Source organism: Cryptomeria japonica, chromosome 8 (assembly GCF_030272615.1).
Source record: "Cryptomeria japonica chromosome 8, Sugi_1.0, whole genome shotgun sequence".
Classification (NCBI taxonomy): Eukaryota; Viridiplantae; Streptophyta; class Pinopsida; order Cupressales; family Cupressaceae; genus Cryptomeria; species Cryptomeria japonica.
The window spans coordinates 340,078,772-340,092,287 of record NC_081412.1 but is presented as its reverse complement, the minus strand read 5'-3'; positions in this window follow the sequence as shown (position 1 = coordinate 340,092,287).

Below are 13,516 nucleotides of genomic sequence, written 5' to 3'. Positions count from 1 at the left end.
TGTTGCAACTGCTTTGAAATCAAAATTTGTTCAATTTGTTCATAAATTTCCTTACATAGTCTCTAAAGGTAAAGAGTGCGAAATTACCTATTTATATCCCCTATGCTATCTTTACTTTTTTCTCTATTTAAACTTTCATTCAATTTCTTATTTACATGACTCCCCATATGCCCCTTTTTTACTAACCATACATTCAATAATTAAATTGTCTTAATTATCATTCTAATGATACTTAAATAAGTTTTAATTTATAATTAATCTATCTAATATCTCTTCTAATACTGATTGAGTAAATCAATCAAACAAGACCTTTTTTTGAACAATTAACGTTTCCCCTAGAATTTCACTTTAAATAAATAACTTAGAATTTTATATATTAAAGTTCATCAAGCACATTATCAAGAAATTAATAAATTACTATATTTATTTAATTCCTTACTATTTTCACTTTTGCAATTTCAATAAATTAACTTAATTAATCATTGACATAATTTCAAAAGATGATTGATTAAATTAATTTCAAAAGATGATTGAATTCCTTATGATAATTGATTATTTTAATTCTGTTTAAGTTATTAATGATCTTATATAAATATTGAAATAACAATCTATATATAGTAATTCAAATTTAATGTCAAATGTTTGATATTCATTTTAAGTGAAAAACATTCATAAATTTGAATTATATCTACATTTATAAGATGTGTTTATGTCAATGATATCATCATTTTTCAAAAAGTAAAGTTACTAATATAATATTCTATTAAGCAAATAAATTAAAATTATTTAATTTATTGTTATTTATTACTCTTGAAAATATTGACATGCATACATGAATAATAACTAAATATCAAGATTTATCATCTAGAATAACATGATCAATTCTATGTAACTAATTATAAAAATATAACATGAGCAAACATGTAATAACCAAAACCATGAAATTAAATAAAACAACATCACATGTCAGATAAACAAAGTGTCAAATAAAACATACAAGTGTCAAATACATGCACGAAACAACATACAAGTGTCGAATAAAATATCATCACATGTCAAATAAATAAAGTGTCAAATAAAATATCATCACATGTCAAATAAATAAAGTGTCAAATAAAACATACAAGTGTCAGATACATGCATGAAACAACATACACGTGTCAAATAAAACATCACATGTATATCTGCAACATATATGTAAAAAATGTGTGCAGTGTACATATAATCTCATCAAATAAGGATCATAAACTATGTCAATGGGCCCTCCACTGATCCATGTCCTGAATGTTGTCTCTACACAATAAAGTGCATGTACACATAATCACACGTATATATAAGCACAAGATAGAAATAAATATTATCTCACCATAAGCATGCAAATTTTACCTGGCCTGATCCATCATTTGCACCATCAGAGCATGCATGCACCACAGGAATCTAAGATAAAGAACTCAAATGTGGTCCACATACCTGGATCATGTGTGTGTGTGTGCTTTAAAAAATCATTAACATGCATGTCTTTGAATTGAAATGAGCTCTCAAGATAGGTACATCTATTTAATTCTTAAAATACCTAATTGTGACCACGTGTAGGAGCAGAAGGAGGCTGCAAATCTCCTAATGTCTCCTATGTAATAGGACGTTGTATATAATTCAAAATTTAAATTGTGTTAACAATTTTGAAGTTGAAATCTACTATTTAAAATTAATTAAATACTATGACCTTATAGAAAAAATAATGTGTACCTCATGAGACTCGAAGGCTCTCCCAATCCCACTGACCTTATATGAATGGAAGGACATGTGGTCAACATCTATATCCAGATCAACATCGTCCAAGTCAACAAGTAGACTAGTATAGTGACCATGACCTTGAGTGGGTGTAAAAGTAATAGGCGACAACAGTGTATATCATGGAGGTTCAGGTGTCGGATAAGCTGGTGTAGGCTGAGGAGGAGGTGTGGGATCAACTAATGTATGTGGAGGAGGGGTTGTAGGATGCACTGCAATTCCCTCCTCTCTCTCCCCATATCACCCTAAGAGGCTCTACCACCATGGCTCCTAGATCCATCTTCATGTACATGTCCTCTCACCTGTGTTAGTACCTCCTTGAGTGGGATCCCAAGATAAGAAGAAATAAATGTGTAAGAATCCAATAAATTGCTAGACAACAATGCACTCATCCACTTCAAAGGATCAACCTTTGTCAATCGCACAACGTCAAGTGGAGATGGTATGTCTACACGGGCATAAGGATCATTGGCATTGCTCAATGTCGCATTTGTAGCCTGCAAAATGGTAGTTTGCGACCACAACAAATATCTCCTAACACGATCAGATGACATTTGATTGACCTGAGTCGCAATGTGTGCAATGCTCGAGAACATGTGTCACCTGACATCATCCACTATTGTATTTGTTGCCTGTGATAATTCCAAATGTTTTGGCAGAACCAAAAGGTTTAGACCAACTAATATTTGTTTATTAAAGAGTGCTAGTGCATAAAGTCTTCTATATTTATCGCTCAACCTCCCCCTCCCCTGCCCAACATTCGCTGGTATAGATGTGTAATCTACGTCCATGGCCATGTGAAACTCTGCAAACAATTGTTTGCAGAAATAAAGTGGCAACGCATCCTTTTGTGGGCACATATGATGAGATACCAACCATCTGGGATATATGAATGGTGCCACAATCAGATCAATGCATCTGGTCACTAAATAGCCCCTAATATTACGCTGACTCCCTTGATAATGGGGGAACATGGTATGCACCTGTGTGGAAGATACAATGATGCAAAGGCCTACCCAAACTCCTAATAATAATCCCAAACTAGGTTAGGCTAGTGACCCTTCAAATACTCACAAGGGTCCTGCAAGGAAGGACTCTACACCTTGGATGAAACTACACACTCTTTCCTTAGTCTTGGGCCTACTCAAGATGAGTAAAAGGCTTCAACTCTTCAAACATGCTTTACCGGTGATCCTTACTCCTTGGGATTTTTAAATTGGCCAACATATGTCATCTAAGACCTCTTCCAAGTACTGGTTTTGACCTTGGGCATCAAATCCTTATACCTTCTTTGTAAACCTACCCCTTAGACTTGTAGCCCTATTTGACGATAGAATGGATCTTAACTCAAAAATGTTCCACACACCCATAATTTTTTTTTATCATATAAGAACCCTTTTGGAAGATATACTGGTCCCCAAAATGGTTTGGGTCGATCTGCAAATATAAGGTCTGCTCCTTTTAGAGGCTAAGAGACCTAATAGGGGCAATTAGCCCTATTTTCCAAAGTAACTACCTTTACCGGTAGACCAAATGAAGAATAAAATTAATGGTCATGTAGGGGGTAGTGAGAAACTTCTAATTCTAGGGTTTCACACCTGGAATCCATCGCTAAGACAAATTATGATGACTGTCCTAAAACTTGTCTTAGGTAGTCACATAGAGATGCATACCTAAATATGTTCTTTTCTCCCCACAACAAAGTCTCTCATGAAACAAAACATAAAAAAATTAATATTCAAAGGCTTATCCTGCATCCCTCCAAAGTAAGATTCTTCTAATGGACTGGAGTGCAAGATAAAGCCATTTTGACTCAAAACCCTCTCCAAACCCTCAATTTCCGGGTCACAGTCAGCAAAATGAAGGGTTCTCTCTACTCCTAAATAATTAAGACCTCAGATCACCACAAAAAGAAGGATATTTAATATCCCTATCTAATCCATGGATGGTGGGGTTCAAATCAATCCGTACAGTCATGTACAATACCTGCAAACTCAGAATTTCTGGGAAAACTAAAGTATTTTGAGTATTATTACTTCATAAACTCCAACTCCAACAACAAAAACCTTGGGAATTGACACCACAAGGCTTATAAAACTCTCCAATTATTTCCCACCAAATTTGGAGTAGGTTGGAGCCATTGAAATGCTTCCCCAACCGAATTACAAAAAGTTGCACTTTTGCACTCAAAAGTTGCATATTACAAAAGTTGCATTTTTGCAATTTTGCACAAAAAGTTGTCATACTTCCTAAGGTTGGGATCCACACAAATGTACCAACCAAACACACACAAACACATGTCTAAAACCTATCAAAGATAAATCTAAACCATATACTACCCCTTTTTACCACATTATCCCAATTGGCTTCTCAAATTGCCTAATTGGTGACATGGGCTTACATGGTGGGGTTTATTTGCATACATGAAAAAAAAGACACTCTAACACATCCTAATGGTCCCATTGTTCATCCTCAGGGTCATGAATATCTTTTTGATGAGGTTCTTCTGCACCATACTCCCCGAGAGAAGAGATCTCAAGCCCACTTAAGATCAGAGTTTTTAAATCTACACCATGATTGGATATTTGCTCACTTGTCATCCAAACCACCTCAGAGTCTAGTTTATCCTGCCAAGCCACCAAGTACTCAATGTAATCCTTGTTCCTTGTCTTCTTTGTGACTCTAGTGTCAATCACTTTTCTCAACTTAGGTGATTCCTGCCTTGGAATGCCATTGTCTGCTGCAACCTGCATTGGTTCTTCTTCTTCATTGCCATCACCTTTGAAAAGTGTAAGATCACATACATTAAAGATGGGTGATAATCCAAGATCAGGAGGAGGTTGGATCTCATAGGAATTTTTTCCAAACTTCTTCAATATCTGACATGGTCCAATCTTCCTCTGCATGAGTTTGGTGTATTTGCCTTTCGGTAGTCTCTCCTTCTTCAAATGTACCCATACCAAATCCCCAACATTAAACTGTACATATCTCTTCTTCTTATCAGCATAAGCTTTATACTTCACTACAGATTGTTGGAGATGAGACTTGACTAGGTCATGCACCTCTTTAATGGTTGATGCAAAGACTTCACCATCTGAATGGATTCTTCTTTGGGTAGATCTCTTAACTCCAACACTCCCCTTGGGTGTATGCCATAAACAACCTGAAAAGGAGATTTACTGGTACTCCTATTTATGGTGTCATTGTATGAGAATTTTGCCTCTGACAAAATGTTATCCCACTTCTCTCCATGTTGCTTTGTTAAACATCTTAATAGGTTTCCTAATGATCTATTGACAACCTCAGTTTGCCCATCCGTTTGAGGATGGTAGGCGGGTGAGAAAGCTAGGTTAGTTCCCAACTTCTTCCAAAGAGTCCTCCAAAAGTGACCTATGAACTTCACATCTCTGTCTGAAACAATGTTTAGGGGCAACTCATGTATCCAGACTATTTAGGGGCAACTCATGTATCCAGACTATCTCTTTGAAGAATAGGTCTGCAACATATGATGCATCACAAGAAGTCTTACATGGCAAGAAATGAGCAATTTTACTAAACTTGTCCACTACTACAAAGACACTGTCAAATCCTCTCCTTGTTCTAGGCAAACCCAACACAAAGTCCATACTTATGCTCTCCCATGGCCTAGAAGGAATGGGTAAGGGCTTATACAAACCTGCATTTGTAGACTTCCCCTTGGCTTTCTGACATATGACACATGTTTCCACAAACTTTCTCACATCTGCCTGCAATTTAGACCAAAAATAATGTCTCTTCACAAGGTCTAGGGTTTTGTCAAGACTGAAATGACCTACCATAGCTCCACAATGCTTCTCCCTCATAATATTCAACCTCATGGAAAATTTAGGAATACACAACTGCACTCCCCTGAACAACAATCCATCTTGTATCAGAAACTCAGAAAACTCAATATGATACTGGTCACTCAAAGTTTCACATACCTTGTATATTTCTCCAAAATCTTCATCAACAACATACATACTCTTCAAGGAATCAATACCAACACTCTCCATCTTGATTTGGTTTACAGTCAAGACTCTTCTGCTCAAAGCATCAACAACTTTGTTCTTGACTCCCTTCTTGTGTTTGAGGGTAAATGTGAAGGCTTGCAAGGTCTCTACCCACTTCATATGCCGATGATTAAGCTTCTCTTGACTATTTATGAAACTGAGTGCCTGATTATCAATAAACACTATAAACTCCTTAGGCAATAAATAGTGCATCCATTTCTTCAAGGACTATACTAGAGCATACATCTCCAAGTCATAAGATGAGTATCTTTTCTTAGCATCATTTAGCTTTTTACTAAAAAAAGCAATAGGCCTTCCTTCCTGACTGAGCACTGCTCCAATAGCCATGTGGCTTGCATCACATTCCACTTGAAATATCTTATTGAAGTTTGGTAAGGCAAGGACTGGTTGTTCTGCAACCTTCTTCTTCAATGTCTCAAATGAATCATCTGCCTCTTTGGTCCAACTAAACTTGCACTTTTGTCCTCCCTTTATGGTGTCAAGCATGGGTGCACAAACATGACTAAATCCTCTTATGAACTTCCTATAAAAAGTTGCTAACCCATGGAAACTTCAGACATCATTCATAGTTCTAGGTGTAGGCCAAGACAATATAGCACTCACCTTTTCTTGATCCATTTTCAACTCACCTTGTGAGATCACAAAACCCAAGTAGATGATCTCTTTCTGCATGATCAAACACTTCTCCAAATTTATCATTAGTTTCTCTTCATGTAACCTCTTGAGAACCATATCTATGTGTTTGAGGTGCTCTTCCCTTGTGTGACTGAAGATCAAGATATCATCTAGGTATACTATGACAAATTTCCCTATGAATTCCACCAAGACTTCATTCATTAACCTCATAAAGGTACTAGGGGCATTGGATAACCCAAATGGCATGACTTTCCATTCATATAACCCCTCATTAGTTTTAAAAGTTTTCCATTCATCCCGTGGCCTTATTCTAATATGATGGTATCCACTTTTTAGATCCATTTTTGTAAAATATTTAGCACTCCCTAAGCAATCAAGAAAATTCTCTATTCTAGGGATTGGGAACCTATACCTTATGGTTATCTTGTTGATGGCTCGTGAGTCTGTACAAAGCCTCCAAGTGCCTTCTTTCTTGGGTGCAAGGACTGTCGGTATTGCACATGGGTTAAGACTTTTGCCAATCAGTCCTGATTCAAGCAATTCTTCAATCTATCTTGCCATTTCTGCATTCTGGTCTGGGGTGAGCTTGTAGGCTGCTTTGTTTGGCAATGTGATCCAGGGATCAGATCTATGCAATGACTGATGTCCCTTACCAGTGGTAGGGACCTTGGAATTCCATTTGAGATGATGCCTTGATGCTTATCAAGCAACTATCTGGCTGTCGGGTCTAGGTGCTTGGGTTCTCCTTTCTCTTCTGCAAACTTTTCTTTTCTTGTCACCTTGGGACTAGGAATGAGGGCATAGCAAACTGCACCTTTCTCTGCAATCTCCTTCATGAACTGTTTACCTTCTACTATCAACACTCTTGTATCCTTCCCTTTTGATTCCATCTCTTCCTCTATCAGAGGTAAGAGTTCTATCACCTTCCCATCTTTGGTGATTGAGTAGGTGTTTCTCAACCCATCATGACGAGCTTTCAAGTCATTCTGCCATGGTCTCTCAAACAAGAGATGGCATGCATCCATTTTGGCTATGTCAAATAGCAATCTATCCCTATAAGATCCACTCTAAAACTCCATCCAAGCATGCTCTTCCACCACTGCTTGTTGACCTTGGGTGAGCCATGAGACCTTATAGGGATAAGGGTGAGGCAACTTCCTAAGTTTAAGCTTTTCTACCATTTCAAGTGATGCAAATTTTTCAGTGGATCCGGAGTCTATCATAACCTTGCATACCTTCCCTCCTGCCTTGCAAGTGGTTTTGAAAAGAGATTTCCTTTGTGTAGGCTCCTTGTCAAGTACTTTCATGGTGGTTACTTCTCTCCTCATCATCAGGGCCTCTCCTCTTTCAAGATATCCATAACTATCAGGAGCATTTACACTTTGATAAGTGCTTGCACTTGCCACACTTTTACAATCAGATTCTTGCACGAAATTACTTCTCCTTTCTCCCATGGAGCTAGAAGCCTTCTCCGGACATCTATTGGCCATATGTCCTTCCTCATTATAATTGTAGCACCCAGGAGGTCCTCTGCCTTAGGATCTCCCCCTAGAGGGTGGTCTTCTACCCCTAAAGCTCCATCTTGGATTGTAGCCCCCTCCTTGGTTGTAACTGCTCTCTCCTCTATTGCCTTCTTGGTTAGAGTCTCCCTGGTATCCAAAACCATTTCCTCTACCTCTGAAAGGGCCTCTTCCTCCTTTCTGTTGTCTCCCTTTACCTCTGCCATTTTTCTCCTACCTTCTCTTCAACTTCTCCTCCACCTTGAGTGCCAATTGAAAGCACTTTTGGACTATCTTCGGCGTGTGGAGATTCAAGTCTTCTTGGATTGTAAATCTCAACCCATTGAGATACCTTGCCACCTTCTCATCTTCACTCTCTTTCACCTTAGTCCTCACACATAACTTCATGAACTCCCCGGTATAGGAACTCATGTCCATCTCCTTTTGTTTCAAATTATTTCTCCTCCTATGCAATTGGATATTGTAATCCATTGGGACATATGCTTCTTTCACCAAAGCAATCATCTTCTTCCATGTAGCTACTCTTCTCTTTCCCTCTTTCACCCTCTCATCTTGGATGAAAGTCCACCAAGTTAGTGCAGCCCCTTTCATTTTGGATTGGGCTATCTTTACCCTCTGGTGGTCTGGTATGTCTTCACTTTCAAAAAAATTGTCTAAGGAGTCTATCCACTCCATCACGGTGTCAGGCTCCATCTTGCCTGCAAATACTGGCACATCCATCTTCACATTCATTGTTCTTCTCTCCATGGACTTGAGGACACTCATTAAGGGTCTCTGGTCTGCAAGTACCTCTAGCTCTTCCTGCATAGGGATCTCCTCTTCATCCCCTTCTTCTCCAGAGTCTTTCTCTCCCCTCTCCACTCTGTCCCGGTCCATCTCATTCCTCAAGGCCTGATTCTTAGCCTTGAATTCTCTTCTCTCTTCCATCCGCTTCTTCACCAGGACATTCAACTCTGTATTGGTCATTCTAGAAGGTGCCTCATGTGATCCTTCTTCTTCTGACATCTTGTCTTCTCCTTCTCTTCCAAAGGACACTCCTTCGCTCTGATACTACTTGATGCAAAGGCCTTCCCAAACTCCTAATAACAATCCCAAACCAAGTTAGGCTAGTGACCCTTCAACTACTCACAAGGGTCCTACAAGGAAGGACTCTACACCTTGGATGAAACTACACACTCTTTCCTTCGTCTTACGCCTACTCAAGATGAGTAAAAGGCTTCAACTCTTCAAACATGCTTTACCAGTGATCCCTACTCCTTGGGATTTTTAAATTGGCCAACATATGTAATCGAAGACCTCTTCCAAGTATGGTTTTGACCTTGGGCATCAAATCCTCATACCTTCTTTGTAAACCTACCCCTTAGACTTGTAGCCCTATTTGACGATAGAATGGATCTTAACTAAAAAATGTTCCACACACCCATACAAAAAACTTAGCATTTCAGACACCCTTTTGGAAGATATACTGATCGCTAAAATGGTTTGGGTCGGTCTGCAAATATAAGGTTTGCTCCTTTTAGAGGCTAAGAGACCTAATAAGGGAAATTAGCCCTATTTTCCAAAGCAACTACCTTTACCGGTAGACCAAATGAAGAATCACCTTAATGGGCATGTGGGGGGTAGTGATAAACTCCTCATTCCATGGTTGCATGTTTGAAATCCATCTCTAAGAGAAATTATGATGACTGTCCTAAAACTTGTCCTAGGTGGTCACATAGAGATGCCTACCTAAATCTGATCTTTTCTCCCCACAACAAAGTCTCTCCTGCCAAAAAACATAAAACACTAAAATACAAAGGCTTATCCTACATCCCTCAAAAGGAAGAGTCTTCTAATGGATTGGAGTGCAAGATAAAGCCATTTTGACTCAAAACCCTCTCCAAACCCTCAATTTTCGGGTCACAGTCAGCAAAATGAAGGGTTCTCTCTCCTCTTGAATAATTAAGACCTCAGACCACCACCAAAAGAAATCTAATTAATCTCCCTATATACTCCATGGATGGTGGGGTTCAAATTAATCCATACAGTCACGTACAACACCTGCAAACTCATAATTTCTGGGAAAACTGAAGTATTTTGAGTATTATTGCTTCATAAACTCCAACTCCAACAACAACAACCTTGGGAATCAAGCCCACAAATCTTATACAAATCTTCAACGGTTTCCCACCGAATTTGGAGTAGGTTGGAGCTATTGAAAGGCTTCCCCCAACCGAATTACAAAAAGTTGCACTTTTGCACTCAAAAGTTGCATTTTTGCAATTTTGCACAAAAAGTTGTCATACTTCCTAAGGTTGGGATCCACACACATGGACCAACCAAACACACAAAAATCATGTCTAAAACCTATCAAACATAAATCTAAACCATCTACTACCCCTTTTTACCACATTGTCCCAATTGGCTTCTCAAATTGCCTAATTTGTGACATGGGCTTACATGGTGGGGTTTATTTGCATACATGAAACACAAGACACTCTAATACATCCTAATGGTCCTAGTCTTCATCCTCAGGGTCATGAATATCTTGTTGATGAGGTGATCTTGCATCATACAATCTTTGAGATGGTTTTCCATCCCATTGTGTTGGTCACACTACAAGAAAGGGAGGTATAGAAAGAGTCAATAGAGATATCATCATATGGAAATATGCACGCGCAGTGTCAACCATGTTCATCAACTCATCCCTAATGCTCTTTACACTTTCCCTATTTGGATGGTTAGGGACATTCGGTAATGTATTGTCAAGATGAGTTATGACACACTATAAAGAGTTAATGGTTTCGGCAAAAATCCTAGCCCTAACATCATAGTCATGCGAAGGTATTTGTCTAGATTGTGCAGATGTTTGATCACCCTCACTATGCACACTATCATCAGATGGATCATGATCGACCATGTGGAAAATATCTGCATGTATAGTTATAAAAGCAAATAATTTTAAAACTAATTGTTCAAAACTTTTTAAAAATAATTCAAACTCATTTTGAAAACTATTTTAAACTAACTCAAACATATTTGAAAATGATACAAAATTTGTAATTTAAAGTACTTCGAAGTAATTGAAACATTTGATACAAATTACTTTAAAGAAACATTAAAATTATTTATACACATATATACACATACACATATACCTACATACACGTATACATAGAAACACATACATACATACATATACATGGACACATACATACATGTACATACACATATACACATACACACATGTACACATATATATGCATTACATACATACACACATACACACACACACACATACATACATACATACATACATACATACACACACATACACATACACATACACATACACATACACATACACATACACATACACATACACATACACATACACATACACATACACATACACACACACACACATACACATACACATACACATACACATACACATACACATACACATACACATACACATACACATACACATACACATACACATACACATACACATACACATATGCACATGCACATACACACATACATATGTGTATATGTATGTGTATGTGCATGTGCATGTGCATGTGCAGGTGTATGTGTACATGTGAGTGTGGGTGTGGGTGTATGTGTATGTGTCTCTGTATGAGTACGAGGATTTTCTTTGCTATGTGTAATGTATTGATTACAATTTTTATGGTTTAATAGTAAGGGTAATAAGGAAATGATTTTTTTCTTCATCATTTAATAGTAATTTGGGCATATTTTTCTAATGGTTTCATAGTATTGGTTTTCAAAATTTGCTAGGGTTTAATTTCTTTTTAATATTTTTCTAATGCTTTCATTTTAAAAATTTTCAAAAAAATTGATAAACTAAAGAATATATATATATATAAACTACAAAAACAAAATAAAACAAAAAAAAGGAAAAATATGTACATACTTGGAAAAATAAAGGTTGACACTAAGCTCCTTTTCTAGTTCAACTGAACTCCCAAGCTCCTTAGGTTGGAAATGAGGGTCAGTCACAAAAAAATCGGTTTATATAATCGATAGTTCAGCCAGACTTAGTCTGGCCGAACTAAGTCCGACTGGACTCAATCTAGCCAAACCTAGTCCGACCAAGATTGTCGGTGCCATTTCGACACCACACGATGCCACACGGCTCGGGGGTAGTCCAGTCGGACCGCATTCGATCGAACTTAGTCTGACCAGACTCCCCCATGTTAGCTTGAAGTGTGACACAACTCCATGCTTTTGCCCCACGTGAAGCTTAACTTTGGCAAAAATAAAAAAATGTCATCGATTATCCCCATATTATTGTCCAATACATGCATCTACAAAACTCAAATTTTAGAAAAGAGATACTTGAGAAAGGATTGCAAGTTAAACATTATTGGTGTTGATATGAATGACAACACAAAGGATTTGCACATGTACATGTATTTCTATGGATACATGGATCACCAACACATGGATAACATTGATTGGTCGAATGATGAAAAATGAAAAAGTGTAGAAAAATATTTCAGAAACATTGTTCATGCATGGAACCCTAGAGAAGATAGACACCAAAGATATGTACAGGTTTGTTTTTTACTGTCCGTAGAAAATTGCAAATATACATTTATTCTCAACATCTTAAAAAATCTGTAAATTAATCGAATGAAATTTTATTTGCAGCTATTTCATAATTTCGCTTTGCATCCATGTTTTAAAAACACAAGACAAATTGTTGAAATAGATTTTGAAAATGACCATGAGGAAATATTAAACACAGTGGAAAGATATACAATGTGCAAAGGATGAACATGTCTAAGTTAAAAAAAAGGAAAAATGGTTTGTAGGTAATGTTTTTGATAAAAAAATGTAATCTATGTTAGAACAATTTTGATAATCCAATAAATTTGATAAATTATAATATTATGTTACATTATTCATGTATAGGTGTAACGCTCCGTGACCAATTAATTTGCATGGGTAAAAAATGTACGATGATCCAGAGATAGGTGAAATAAAACGTGAATCGACATGAAATGTTGATAGACTAAACACACACAACTGGTACATATTACAACTTTGGAGAGAAAAAATTGATTGACAACACGTTCTTTCTAAACATGTTGTAATTAAATACATCGCAAAGTATGTAGCCAAATTAGAGAAAAGACCCGAAACATACCAACAAATGTTATTACGACTAGCAAATATTGAAAATCTAGATGATTTAGCTACACAATCTTATAGGAAGCTATTAACTGAAACAATAATTGAGAGAGACATTGGAGCACAAGAAATATGTCACATATTATTCGAACTATCGCTATTAGAAAGTAGCAAAAACATTATTAATTTAAATCTCAATTGAAGTTTTCAAGCGAGTACTAGAAGATGATGAAAATAACAATGAAGAACATACAATCTCATTCATTGATGCATATCGAAATAGGCATTTTCTATGGAAGCAATATTGTTGATTGCTGTAGCAAAATTGTGGATATATGATCCTAATTGAAAGGTGATAACAAATGGAATCTA